This window comes from Pinus tabuliformis, chromosome 1_1, assembly GCF_031772625.1.
Source record: "Pinus tabuliformis cultivar Carrire ecotype Pingquan chromosome 1_1, CPIR1, whole genome shotgun sequence".
Lineage (NCBI taxonomy): Eukaryota > Viridiplantae > Streptophyta > Pinopsida > Pinales > Pinaceae > Pinus > Pinus tabuliformis.
Window position 1 is genome coordinate 969,696,677 of NC_142297.1, and position 12,993 is coordinate 969,709,669.

At 36.7% G+C, this 12,993-nt stretch overlaps 1 pseudogene; it reads right to left on the bottom strand.

Moving 5' to 3' along the window:
• Positions 1 to 1,426: 1,426 nt before the first annotated feature.
• LOC149217737 (exocyst complex component SEC15A-like) lies at positions 1,427 to 12,482 on the bottom strand (annotated as a pseudogene).
• Between the last annotated feature and the right edge of the window lie 511 nt (positions 12,483 to 12,993).

Genomic DNA, 12,993 nt, shown 5'->3' on the forward strand with positions numbered 1-12,993 from the left:
CACATTTAAATAAATAAAATTAACTAAATTATTGTCTTCCAACCCCTTGTTAGTCACAACATGTGATCATACCATCACATTGGTAACTAGGCCTGAATGCTCCTGCATCATGCAACGAGGCATAGATGGGAAGCACAAGTTGCTTGACACGAATAAAAGTAAGTATGGGTAAGAGTGAAAAGGATACATGTAAATCTACATAATTTAAGATACGAAAAGAAGAGATGTGATATTGGAATTAGTGTGGACTAGATAGCAGATGGGGTTTGTTGCCTTACCCCATAAATTTCAAAATCACAACCTTCATTTTGATAACACTTTCATACATCATTTTATCCTACAAGTGTCCACATTGGACATTGTTTTTATAGACTATTTGATATTTGTAAGTTGGATGGTGATTTACCATAGTCCAGGGGACTGTATATGTAGTCATTATAGCCCTTTGCCAGAAATCATGACCTTATACATATAACAACATCATCATTACAATTTAATTTTCTATCCTTTTTATATTATCTCAAATACCAATTATATTACAAGGTATTAAATACAAACTTAGAATGTTAAGACGCAATATAATCTGAGTCTGAAAGATACATGACAAATAATAATGTTGGTTAGGTAAGGCTAGGCAAAGCAACACTCCTAAAGAGAGAAGCTTCGACAATTTTGTTCAGCACTTAACTAATTTGAAAATATTGTGCTTGGAAGTGATATAGCTTCAATAGCCATGTTCTACCAATAAAAACTCCCCACCTTTTTCCCTCTAAAAAATACAAATACAGATTTCAATCATCCCAAATTTTGTGTCCATTCAAGCCTTATTCAAGAACCATTGCCTCCTCTTTGGTCAAAGGTTTCTAGAGTATCTTTTGTATTTATGCACCTTCTTTCATTTTAAATCATAAAATGGTTAATTTTTCCAAGTTTACACATATTTTAACAAATTAAAGGCATTCTTGATGCTCAGTTTCATTACTTGAAGATACTTGTTGACTGCACTTTATAGATCAGCCCTACAGAAATTGATTCAGGACTATATTCAAAGGGTTGTCATAAACAGGGAGGTTCCTATGCATGTAAGACAAACAAATATAAAATGGGAAGTCAAAACATAAAGGGCAAGGGGAAAAACAATATTGGACATTACATAGTAGATCAGAAAGAATATTTTATTAATTATATAATTCACCTGAGTCTCATGGGCTAATCTATTGATTTTACTGAGGCTTTTAACTTTTGTAGCTAGAAAAATACTCCATACAACAAATTGTATTTTGCCTAAATGCTTTGAGAAACAAAAAGCATATTGTTATAAACATGTAACATGTAAACAAACTTTAATCTAATGACACAAGAGAATGAATAGAAATTAAACATCCAGTGTTTCTAGTAGGTGACTTGAAACATACCATTGAATCCATTAATTGAAATTTTTCAATCTCCTTACTAATATATCCATGGGCCTTTTTCTGAGATTTTTCTTTAAACTCCTACCCCCCAATCTTCCAAATAGCCTTTCAAGCACATCTATGAATTTCCCAGAAATCATTGCAACCTTTCTATAATCCAAAGCACTATAGTTTTTCTCCCTTATAACAAGGTTCCTGAATTTCTTTGGCTGGTTGCTCAATAAAAGATTAACCAATTGCCACACTTCTGCCAAGTAGTCCTTCAAACTTGTAGCACCCCGAAGCTCTCTCAAGCCAGTCTTATGGAATCTCTCCTCGACAAAGGACTCTATCACTCTTAAATCATTATCAATACCCATTATAGCATTCATATTGAATATTTTGACATTGTCCCTCATAAGTGTCACCATGAGGCAGTCTGATATATGCTTCAACACACCCCTTCCTACCTTCTCCAAAGAATCCAATGGTAATATTTGTTGTGCTATAGAAACCATCGTTCCAAGTAAATTACCACCTCATTTAGATACTCACTTCCATATTTTTGAATTTCATCTGGGTTCCAATTGATTTTGTCAGTTACCAACATAAACTCATCCACCTTAGACTTGACTAGTCTCAACATCGCTTCATGTGCAACATCTTGAGAGTTCTTCAAGACAATTCGAGCTAACAATGCAACATGCAGCCTTTCTTCCACGCACATAGGAATGCCACAAAATTGGGCAGCATGTTGCATAAAAAAGTCACAAGCTCGCTCCAAAAATGTCATATTGGTAGCAATATGCATGGCCATTGGCATAAGATACCCCTAGCATGGAAATGTTGATCAATTTGAGTAAAGACTCATTCATAAAATTGATCAAAAGCTTATCTAGATACTTCTTCACAACATAATAGAAGTTCATGTGACATCCATAGGACAGATATCTCACAAAATCCTCTATGAAATACATCACAATGCGACAATCATTACGCACTGTACCAGAAAATGGTGCAATGTAAGGGAAATCAAACATGAAATCTAATGTCTGTAAATGGAATGCCAACACATTCATGTTGTACTTGTAGTATTTTTTCATCACCATCTGCTTGTATTTGTTATTAGCAAGGACATCAATGATCTATTTTCTACTTTCATTGAGAAGATGTTCATGATATTTGTCTCGGTTCTTGTCCAAAATATCAAGAAAAGGACCCACCTTGTGGCCATATCTTCTCAAAGTCACACCAAGTAGAATCACATAATCCTTGATAAGTAGAGGAGGGCTTGCAACCTACATACACGAAAACTGATCCTCTAAAATATAGCTCATCTTTACTACAACTGTACTTGACATCATTTCCACTTGGGGAGTGGAGATTAATCCTCCAGCCATCCTCAAGACATGTTATTCGATGATGAAAAACATAACAATATAAGAAAATAGAAACTGATGTGATTCTAGAAAGGGTTGCATTGATGAGACTTGCAAATCTGAATTAAGCTGCAGCTAACGATTTGTATAGTAGTAATCTGGGAATTGGTCTTTGAGCCCAAGACAAGTTTGGATATGGTGTGCCCTATAAATTGGAGTGATGTCAAATTTCAAAAAAGAATCAATGTCTTTCGTATCCTTAGTGTCTAAAGCATATACACATTCCCTTACACATGACCTGCTCTGTTCCTCTACCTACTTTTTTCTGGCCTCACAACTCCTCTTCTCTCTATCGAGTTGAAGAAGCTTGCCCGATTTCCAAATGACCAATTTCTTTAGCAATACTCCTAATATTCATCAGCCATTCATTGAGTTCCTTTTTCACTCTTTTATCCATGTGGGATTTTATTTCAGGGATCTTTTTTTCTAGCATTTTTTAAAGCACCTTTCCTGGAATTCTGGCTAATAATATCTTTCTATCGAGTCTAAATTTTTCAATGTAGGGTAGTAACTATCATTTATAACATGTTGGTTTCATTTCACAGACAACTCCATGGCCTGTGCACAGATTTTCGATGAATGGATCGATTCTGTTAAGTTTTTCTTAATTGCATAAGCTTCTATAAGCTCTCCAACTTTAGCCAGGAGAGACTTATCCACTTGTTGAAGCTCGTAATTCTCATTGGTCATCCCATTCTTTAACTCATCCGCATCTACTAAAACCCCACGGGGCTCATCCACTGCATGGATGAATTCCTCATAATGAACTTTACATAAGTCCTCTATTTCAATCTCCTTTTTCTTGACAAAATATTTGAGTTGATGCAATAGAGATTCTGGTTTCCCAACATCAAATGCTTGTCTAATGATTTAAGCCAAATCCCCTCAATCATCGATTTTAGAGGCTAAGGCCAATTCCTCCCCTTTGTCACCCCCATTCTCTACCATTCCTCTCTTGGTTTTAGTCTATGTTTATCGTATGTGCATAATCTTAATCCTCAAAATGGTCAACTGGTCATCAATTCCTGTTCAGAAAATTCAACTCTTTCCCCATTAAAAGCCCCAAACATTTCTCGTCCTCATATTTGAATGAGTTAATTGATCATTGATGTCAGTTCAGAAAATTCAATAATTTTCCATTAAAAAACTTAAACATCATTCCCTTGTAATTGAATGGAAAATAGGTGAAAAAATCACAAAACAAGAATTCTTTCTTCATTATATATATTTCATTCAAAGTTTCAAACCCTGCATTAATGAGTTTGTAATGAATGAAACCACAGAGTGAGGTGAGAGAAATTAACTGTTACCTGGATCTCCATTTGGGTAGATGGTTTTTTTACTGACCCAACAAGGTAGAATATCCCATACACAGAATTCGAACCTGAAACCTGGTGTATCCACCTATTTTCTTTAAGCAGTGTCAGAGATTCCAGCGACCACTCCATTAAATACCCCTATTCCTCCCCTCTCTCATTTACCTACCTGGAACCTTCCAACATTTGGTGGTCTGCAAGTTTGGTTAAGAATCCATGATCATTGTGGTTGCTTGGCCAATCAAAAAATGTTGATGCTAAATACTACGGCTTAAGAAAACACAACACTAATTTTTGGAGGGAGAATCATGATTTCCAACTAACCCACGAAGGAATGGAATGGAAAATAGAGTATTTTTTGTTGTTTTCTCTTTGATATTGAATTGGAATGTCACACTCTAGGTCACAAATTTTCTATTATGTATCTATTTTACAAATTAGTGGATTTAGATGATTATTCAATTATGTGATTTTTGAAAAAATAGCCCCATTTTGTTGTGTTATTTGGTTATAAATTTGATAAGAAATGGTATATTATATTATTATAGTGTTATTTGATTATAAATTTGATAAGAAATTGTATATTATATTATTATATTATAAATTTATTTATTTAGATATATCACACAAGGTTATAGGTTCAACTTCAAATTGGCGTAGTATGTATATCTACATAAATTTTAAAGGTTAAACTATCTTTGTTTTAGGAATAAATGGATTTTATATAGCAATTTGGTTTGTGGCTTAATTTAACCTTAAAATTAGATTATTATTATTAATTAATTAATTATATAAAGTTTTTAAGGATTGACTTAAATTTATAAGTTTGAAAGGATTAAGTTAATTTTGTAACTTTATGAGTTAATTTTTTAGTAGACAAATTTTTTTATTGGACCATAAATTTACTAAGAAATTGGAAAAAATTTCAAACATCAACATAGTTTTAGCATGATTCAAGATGTGTGTATAGTTGAATGTCATATCCTCTAGCCACCCCATGCAAAGGCATGTGATTGTTCTTCTATCATGATTCAAAATATGTGTATAGTTGAATGTCATGTCCTCTAACCACCCTAGGAAAAGGCATGTGATTGTTCTTCTAACTCCAACACTTCAAAATTCCAAATTCCCATTGTACTTGGTTCTTAATTCTATAATTAAGAAACTTTGGTACCAATTAATGATTATGCTCTGCATATAAACAAATATGCAAGCTCAAAATCCTATATAAACATGTGTAGTTAAGGTATAACCAACAAAAACATATTATGCATCACATTTACCATAATAACAACAACAAATACTAAATACAAATTACACATAATAAACCACATTAAGGTATTCATAAACATGGGAATACCTATCTTTTCCAAATCATTATCTAGTTGCTAACTATTGATGTTCCTCCAAATCTTAGACATAGTTATTCTAGAACTCTCAACAACATGCCACTGCCTACAAATTTTCCCGGTAAGTAACGCACCCCCTGCCATCATTACTTTTTGTCTTACTCATGGGGCATCTAAGAAGTTCGTCTACCCCTGCTCATGAATATTTATACTCTTAATATGTGTCTCCTTTGTTTCTCTTAATTCCCAGCCATGACATATGAATCCTCTCACTCTCTCCCTTGACTATCTAAATTGTGCCCCTGCATAAACACTTGAATCCCTACTCGATTCTCAGGACTTAGCCTCCATCCTTTCAAACCCTCACCCATCATCTCTTTTGCAAGGGTTTCTACCTTGAATCTAACCCACATTTCAACGGCTAAGTGTCATTTTCATTTCCCAATTATGAAGCATGAAATCATATGAGTTTACTAGTGAAATCGTATGAGTTTATTGGTGAAATTGTATGTCTATTTGATTAAATTGTTTGTGTTCACTTGGTTGAAATCATATATATTCATTTGGTGAAATCATATATGTTTATTGGTCGAATTCATATGGTCCATTAGTTGAAATTTTAATCGAATCATATAGCTCATTACATAGTGCAATCAATCCTTGAATTTGTGATTTATAGAGAATAATCCTTTCCACTAAATCACAAATTTTGATTCTGGTGTATACTTAGAGCCTCAGTTGCCACACACCCCCTAGTCTTCCCTTGTTCAGAGACTATAGAATGGAATCTTCAACATACATATGAGGAAAAATTTATAATCAAAAGTGATCAAGGAGAGTTAGTGGCATAATTCATAGTAGATGATATAGAAACTTATTACAAGCTTCCCAAACCTCAAGTGACTTTTAATACCATGTGGTTTTCTAGCTTTGATAGATCAACTAAAGAAGTATTGAAGTCTTGGTAGCAAGGGTGTTACACAACATTTTGTCACTGTCCCTATACTCCCCATTCCTTGATCCTGGAGGACCTCTACAGTGAACCCCACATGCTTTGCCTTCATGGAGAAACTCCCATTATGTCCCTCTTCATGAGAAGATCATTTCCCTTTTGCACCATTTCCCCTGAAAAATATGTTTTTTCCAGTTTACAAGACCGACACTAATGGCCTTTGGCTCCCCCGCACCAATGTGTAGAGATTAGCACTACTCCTCGCACCGACCAGAGCGACTGAGTTGTGTTCTATCACACTAGTCATGCTATGGAAATTTTTTTAAATTGGAGTCGGAGCTTCTAGCTGTAGAAGCTCTGTAATAGAAGTTTGGTAAATGGTTTGGCCGAATGGGGTCGAGGATAATAGTTTGGTCTCCTTTCCCCTATAATGATGGAACTACCTCAACGGATAAGTCCTTCTCCCATGAGAATAGGATCCATCTCCCATCCATATTTCCTATATAAACCTCCCTTCTTCCCAAGAACAAACTAGTCCTACTCATAGTTGATAGTGTTGGCTAAATGTGAGTGTTATAGTTATGAAGTGTTGATGCTATTTTGGAGTAGACAAGAAAGCTATTACTAGTTGTAGCTATCTAGTTGTGTGGGGGAGAAGTGTGTTTTTGGAGTGAAGCCTAAAGGGAAGAGCTTTAAAAATATTATTGTTTGAAGCCATAGTGGAATGCTAGCAAAAGTGTGTGGGAACATGGTCTTATCAGAGGAAGACTGCAACATCAAGATGAATGGTTGTAATCTCTCTTTGATATTAATATATGCAACTATTGATTGATTTCCTACATGTTTTGTAATATTACATATCCATGTCTTAATGTTTCTTGACTTGTTAAGTAGGTTGAATTGCAATTTGTCTATTATTATGTTTGTACATTGTTTTCATTTACTTGTTACAGGAACTTGAAGAAGGAAGCGACAAATTGATGGAACGAGCAAGTGAGGACATCATCAAGAAAGATAAGCGACAAAGAGGTAGGCCCTCTTGATTGATTCTAACCTAAGGAAATCTTCCATAGAATGTATATGTTGTGGCTAGACCCATCATCGTGCTAGAGGAATTCGTTCGTGTCCACACTTATAATTTTACTTCACCAAAAATTGGTGACTCCATTGGGGATCCCAATCCTTTTGTTTGTTTTGGATTTCATGATTTTGTGAGAACTTTTCTAGTTTCACGTTTTCCCTTTGGTTCTGTTTCTTTTCTCCTACTTACTAGCCTAAGTCTAAAATTCATAGTAGCAGATCTGGTCCTTGTTCTGAATTTTTTTTTAATCTTTCCTTAGTTACCTCAGCAAACTCACTTAATCCACTGAAAATCACGCCGAATAGTGTGAATTGCTGAGGAACATTCCTGGCGACCAACCTCTAGCACTTGTTGTCAGTTAGGCGGTCATGTCGATGCTTGTAAGTGAAGATTAGGGCTTGACCCTAATCTTGGTCGGTGTGTTCCGCTCTTGTGATTTTTACCCCGTAAGCCTTTTGTACCATTTTATCCCTAACTAGAAAGCTTAATTTAGCTTGTTTTGTGTGCCTTCTTGGTTTAGCCCACCCTCTTATGTGTTAAGTCTGGCTCCAGTCTCAGGGGTAAGAAAAAATTAGAATTTCTCCCATTCCAGTGCCAGTGTGTCTTGACCGTCGAACTCTCTTCTTCCTCCCAGAAGTGACTAGGATGCTTTGTTTTTTATTGAATGATTGAAAGAGTCTCATTTGTTCTCTTATTTTGAGTGTCTTTTTTCTCTTTCCAAGCATAGATTACATTTCTTGGTTTCTCGATTGAAGTATTATGTGTTTGGTTTGTTCAATTCAGGGAAGAAGTTGCTTTTAGTTTCATTTATCATGCTTTCAATTTGATTGATTCTTGTTTGTTCGCAATTGTGAAAATTTTCATTTAAAGTGCTTTATGTGAAAGATTCATTTTGCATTTTATGAAAAGGAGAACATCATTCTAGTTTACTTAAGCGAAAATATTGCATTACTAGCATTATTGAGAAGCTAGATTTGCATCATCATAAGCATTAGAAATGAAATGAAACTTCTTATGTTGTTATAGGAATATTAAATGCATTTAGGATACACATGTATTAATGAAAGATTGTATTCTTTGATGTTGAATTGATTATGTGTTCTCTACCTTTCAATTAGTGTTAACTCTCATCGAAGACAAAGATCTCTTTTCTCATATAGTTGCATGTAGGAGTTTTTCCAGATGACAACAGTAAGGCCTTGTAATTAAAACCTAATTCAAGATCAACCATTAAAATTTATTGAATTAACCTAAGGAAGCATTGAAACTTAACACTCATATTTAGAGGTCTAGGCTAGAGACATGTTCCGACGTCTTAAAACCTAGCAGCTATTGTTCGCTTCTGCACTAGACAATGCTAGTACAGATTTGTTCTCCCATAACGTCGAGTATATAAAGGGAGACCCCACTAGGCTCCAATCATTTTATCCTTAGGAAGCTGAGTCGGCTTCCTTGCAAATGTGATACACCGAACATAGCATTCAAGTAGATTTCCTGCTCGTACTTCTTAGTTCGCCGGGAGGTATTCTGCAATTCACAGTTGCCTGGTAATCCTGTTTACCTAGATCATCCAGAGCATTCATTTTTTATCTTTACTGACTCTTTAAATTTGAAAAGACGATTCGAGCACTTGTCCTTTCAAGCTCGTTAACTCAGAAAGTGACTAGAGTCAACTTTTCCCTTTTCTTGACTCTTAAAACATGAAAAAGCAAAGTTTTGTTTCAGTGTCTTAAAATTAATTACCCACCAGTCAAGGGTTCCCCTCCAATGGGAACCATGAATTTTTTCCTTCTTTTGGAAATGTTGGTGTTCCTCATATGGCAACGTTGTCCCTCCCTGGATTAACCATTGGTTTACCTGTCTGGTTATTTTCGACCTCGGTGATCTTGAGTGTCCCGACTCCTATCCAAATGCCTCCTTCATTTGAATCACATTACGATGATTCTAAGGTTGACCCCTCGCCTTCTTCCGCAATTTCTTTATCATCCTCTTCTACTTCACCTAGTGAAAGTTTGAAACCCAGTAACCAGGAGGCTAATAAGAAGATGATGATGATGAAGAAGAAGACAGATTAGCAAGAGGCCAACCATGCAGTTGTTACTTCAAATTCACCTCTCATATACAAACCTTTTGATCCTCCACGAAAGGTAAAATGCCCTTGCAAGTTATGTAAGGGAGACCATCTCCTTCGAGACTGTCCTGGCATTCCCAGAGTCTTAGAGGTATGGTCTCAAAATCTAGATCGAACATCCACATCAACCTCTGGAGATCATATCGATGTTGAACGCTCGGTTAGCGATGGTAAGAGGAAAGGGAAGATTATATTCACTTGTAAGTTATGTGAAGGAGAGCTTCTTCTTCACCTTTGTCCTCTCATGGATAAAGATTCCAAAGTTTTTGAAAACCTTACAACTCCTCAACCCCATCTTCTTATTGGTTATCAGAGGCTTTCTTATTAACCTCTCCCAGTTGGTAAAGAGATTGAATTGGATTCATATCTTACCCATCATGCTCTTCTTGAGCATGACCCTCTTGTGCCTATTCCTGACCAACCATTGGTTGGAAAGAGTGTCGAATTGGATCTACCTTTATTTGTTCACTTTGTTCCTAAAGAGAGTGGTGATCATACTTCTCATGTTCTTCTCATCTCCTCAGATCATCATTAATCGAAGAGTGACCCTCCCATCCTAGTTGTTCAAGAGAGTCCTTCTTCTATTCCTGCAGATCATGGGGGTAATCATATGATACCCCCACCAAGTAGCTCTATTGTCTCTTTTGATTGGGGTCCATTGACTGCTTTCCGCCTCCCATCTTATGTGCCTTTCCAGATCACCATACAAGCCTATAATATGGTATTACTTGGCACTATATTACATGAAGGTGCGTCTGTTAGCATCATGTCTTCTACTACTTGGAAAGCTTTGGGCTGCCCACATCTTGTGCCTGACACCCAGAATCTATTGTCTTTCAACGGAGGAACCAGTAAACCCTTAGGGATCCTTCCGAAGTTCCCTATTACTTTGGGAGGAAAGATGTCTATATAGACGTGATGGTAGTCCAAGGTCTGTTAGATTTCAATCTCCTTGGAAGCGACTATGTTTATGTCATGGGAGCTCTTATTTCTTCACTTTTCCATGTGGATTTTTTTCGCACGAAGGGAGAATTGTGACTATTGATCAACTGTCATTCATTAGTCACCAGGCGTCTCCTTTGCAACCATCATCCCCTATTAGCTCTTATTTCCAAGCAGTACCTTCCTCACCACAGGTCAATTATGTGGCTACCCATTCCATCTCCACCTCTGCTGATGATCACACAGATGGTATAGTACATTAAGTACTGGGGGAATTGGAACCCAATCTGTCTTTGGTACCAAATGACAGGTATTCCTCCCAGGGCGTGGTTCTTCTGTCTAGTGAAGACCTCTTAGGAGCCATGTTCTCGTATGGTTCATGAATAAATGTGTGAGGATAGTTCTTGGTCTTGTATCAACCTCGTTAAAAAATGAAACGAGGACTCATGAGGATAGCTCCTAGTCTTGTGTCAACCTTGTTAAAAAATGAAACAAGGAGTCATGAGGATAGTTCCTTGTCTTGTGTCAACCTCGTTAAAAAATGAAACAAAGAGTGTGAGCATAGTTCCTTGTCTTGTGACAAGATCGTTAAAAAATTAAACAAGGGTCCCGAGGATAGTTCTTTCACTATGTCAACCTCATTAAAAAATGAAATAGATGTCTGAGGATAGTTCTTTTGCTGTTTCAACCTCATTCAAAAAATGAAACACCTCCCATTTCCAAATTGGTTCTTTGATTAAGATCTCGTAAAATCCAGTCAAGTCTTTCTTGGATGTTGAAAGTGAACCTTCATTCCATCCACCTAGTTGATTGAAATGAAGCTTGGGGGGCATGTACTTTGATTGAGTCATTATGGTGGGGGCATGTAAACTTATAGCAAGCATAGTTTTTTCGTTTCAATCTTGTGTAAACATGAAACTGAATCCAAGCAGAGTTCTCCATGGTTCAAGCTTGTGTAAAAGTGAACCCATGCCCAATTTACATCTCAAGATTGCCATTTTTATCAGCTAAATTCTGCTAGATGAGCCTTGGTTGTTTTCCATCACCACCATCTCTTTGGCCAATCATATGCTTTCACTTGGTTGTTTTTTCTTTCCTGAGGAACCGCAATGATGAGCGGTTTTATTAGCCAGCCTCTTGACCAATACATGTTTTGAGCAGTTCCACTATTGTTGGAACCAATTGCTACCCTTTATACCACCCGTTCCTCCAGGACAAGTCACCTTTAAGCTCTTTTCTCGACTCGTAAAACTCATATGAAAAGATTGCCGATTTTTTTTCCCTTTTGACTTGTAAAAGAGAATAAAATGGGGGGTCCACTTTCAACACTTTTATAACCCTTTAAAAGTGAAAATATGGTCAATTCCTTGTCATTTCGAACTCGTTAACGGATGCAAAACATAAGTTTACCCCTTTTTCGGGCTGGGAGGCACTATTTACTAAAAGGGTACTCCTTGACTGAAAAGGTCAAGTGATTCTCTCAAGTATTGTTTTCTCCCTTTTCGGGCTCGAGAGACACAAATGTATGAAAATGGACCATGTGGAGTTTTCTTTTACATGTCTCTCTCAAACTCTCTAAACATGAAAAGATACCGAGTTACACCTTTGTCGAACTCGTTAAACTATTAAACGACATCAGATTCATCACCATGACGAACATGAGCTTCTCCTTCCTAGGGCTCGTTAAGCTTACTAGGTCGGATTCGTCCTAAGGATGAACTTACAGTGGAAGCATATGCTATCCCCTTCAAGCTTGTGATTAAAAAATAATTGGGGTACTCGCCAGAAATGGTGGGGGGAAAATTTGAAATTCTATCAGTGGTGTCGATAGCTCACTCTTGAACATCACACTTTTTGCTTCGTGTCGGGTTGGGACATCCTCCTTTGTATCATTGACCTTATTGGGTTGGGCCGTTCATTTTTTCCTTCCATTTGATCTCTGCCACATCATCATGACCACCGATACCTTGGATCCAAAAGCTGCCAAACTTCCCGTTGTGTCACCGAAATGTTCAAGGGTTGTCCTTCTATAGTTACACTTACCTCTGATTCTCTGTATCATCCAAAATCATTTTGCATCCTCTCGTCTCATGTCAATGATGTTGGATTCATTATGGCCCTCCTTCGACATGCTCTCTTTCCGTTGACTTAAACTGATTATCTGAGAAGTTGACCGAGAGACCCCCTTCCAGTACCTTAGAGCTTGCATGCCCTAATGGCAAGTTCTTTGCACTCGACAAAAATGTCACATCATTGGCTTTCGATCGATTGATTTCACAGGTGTTCGACTTCAGTTCCTCTATTCACATTCCATGGATTGTGTTGATACTACCTTGAGGACCATTGTCATTATTAGTGGTTTCTCTTGCACTTGTTAGCAGTTTACATT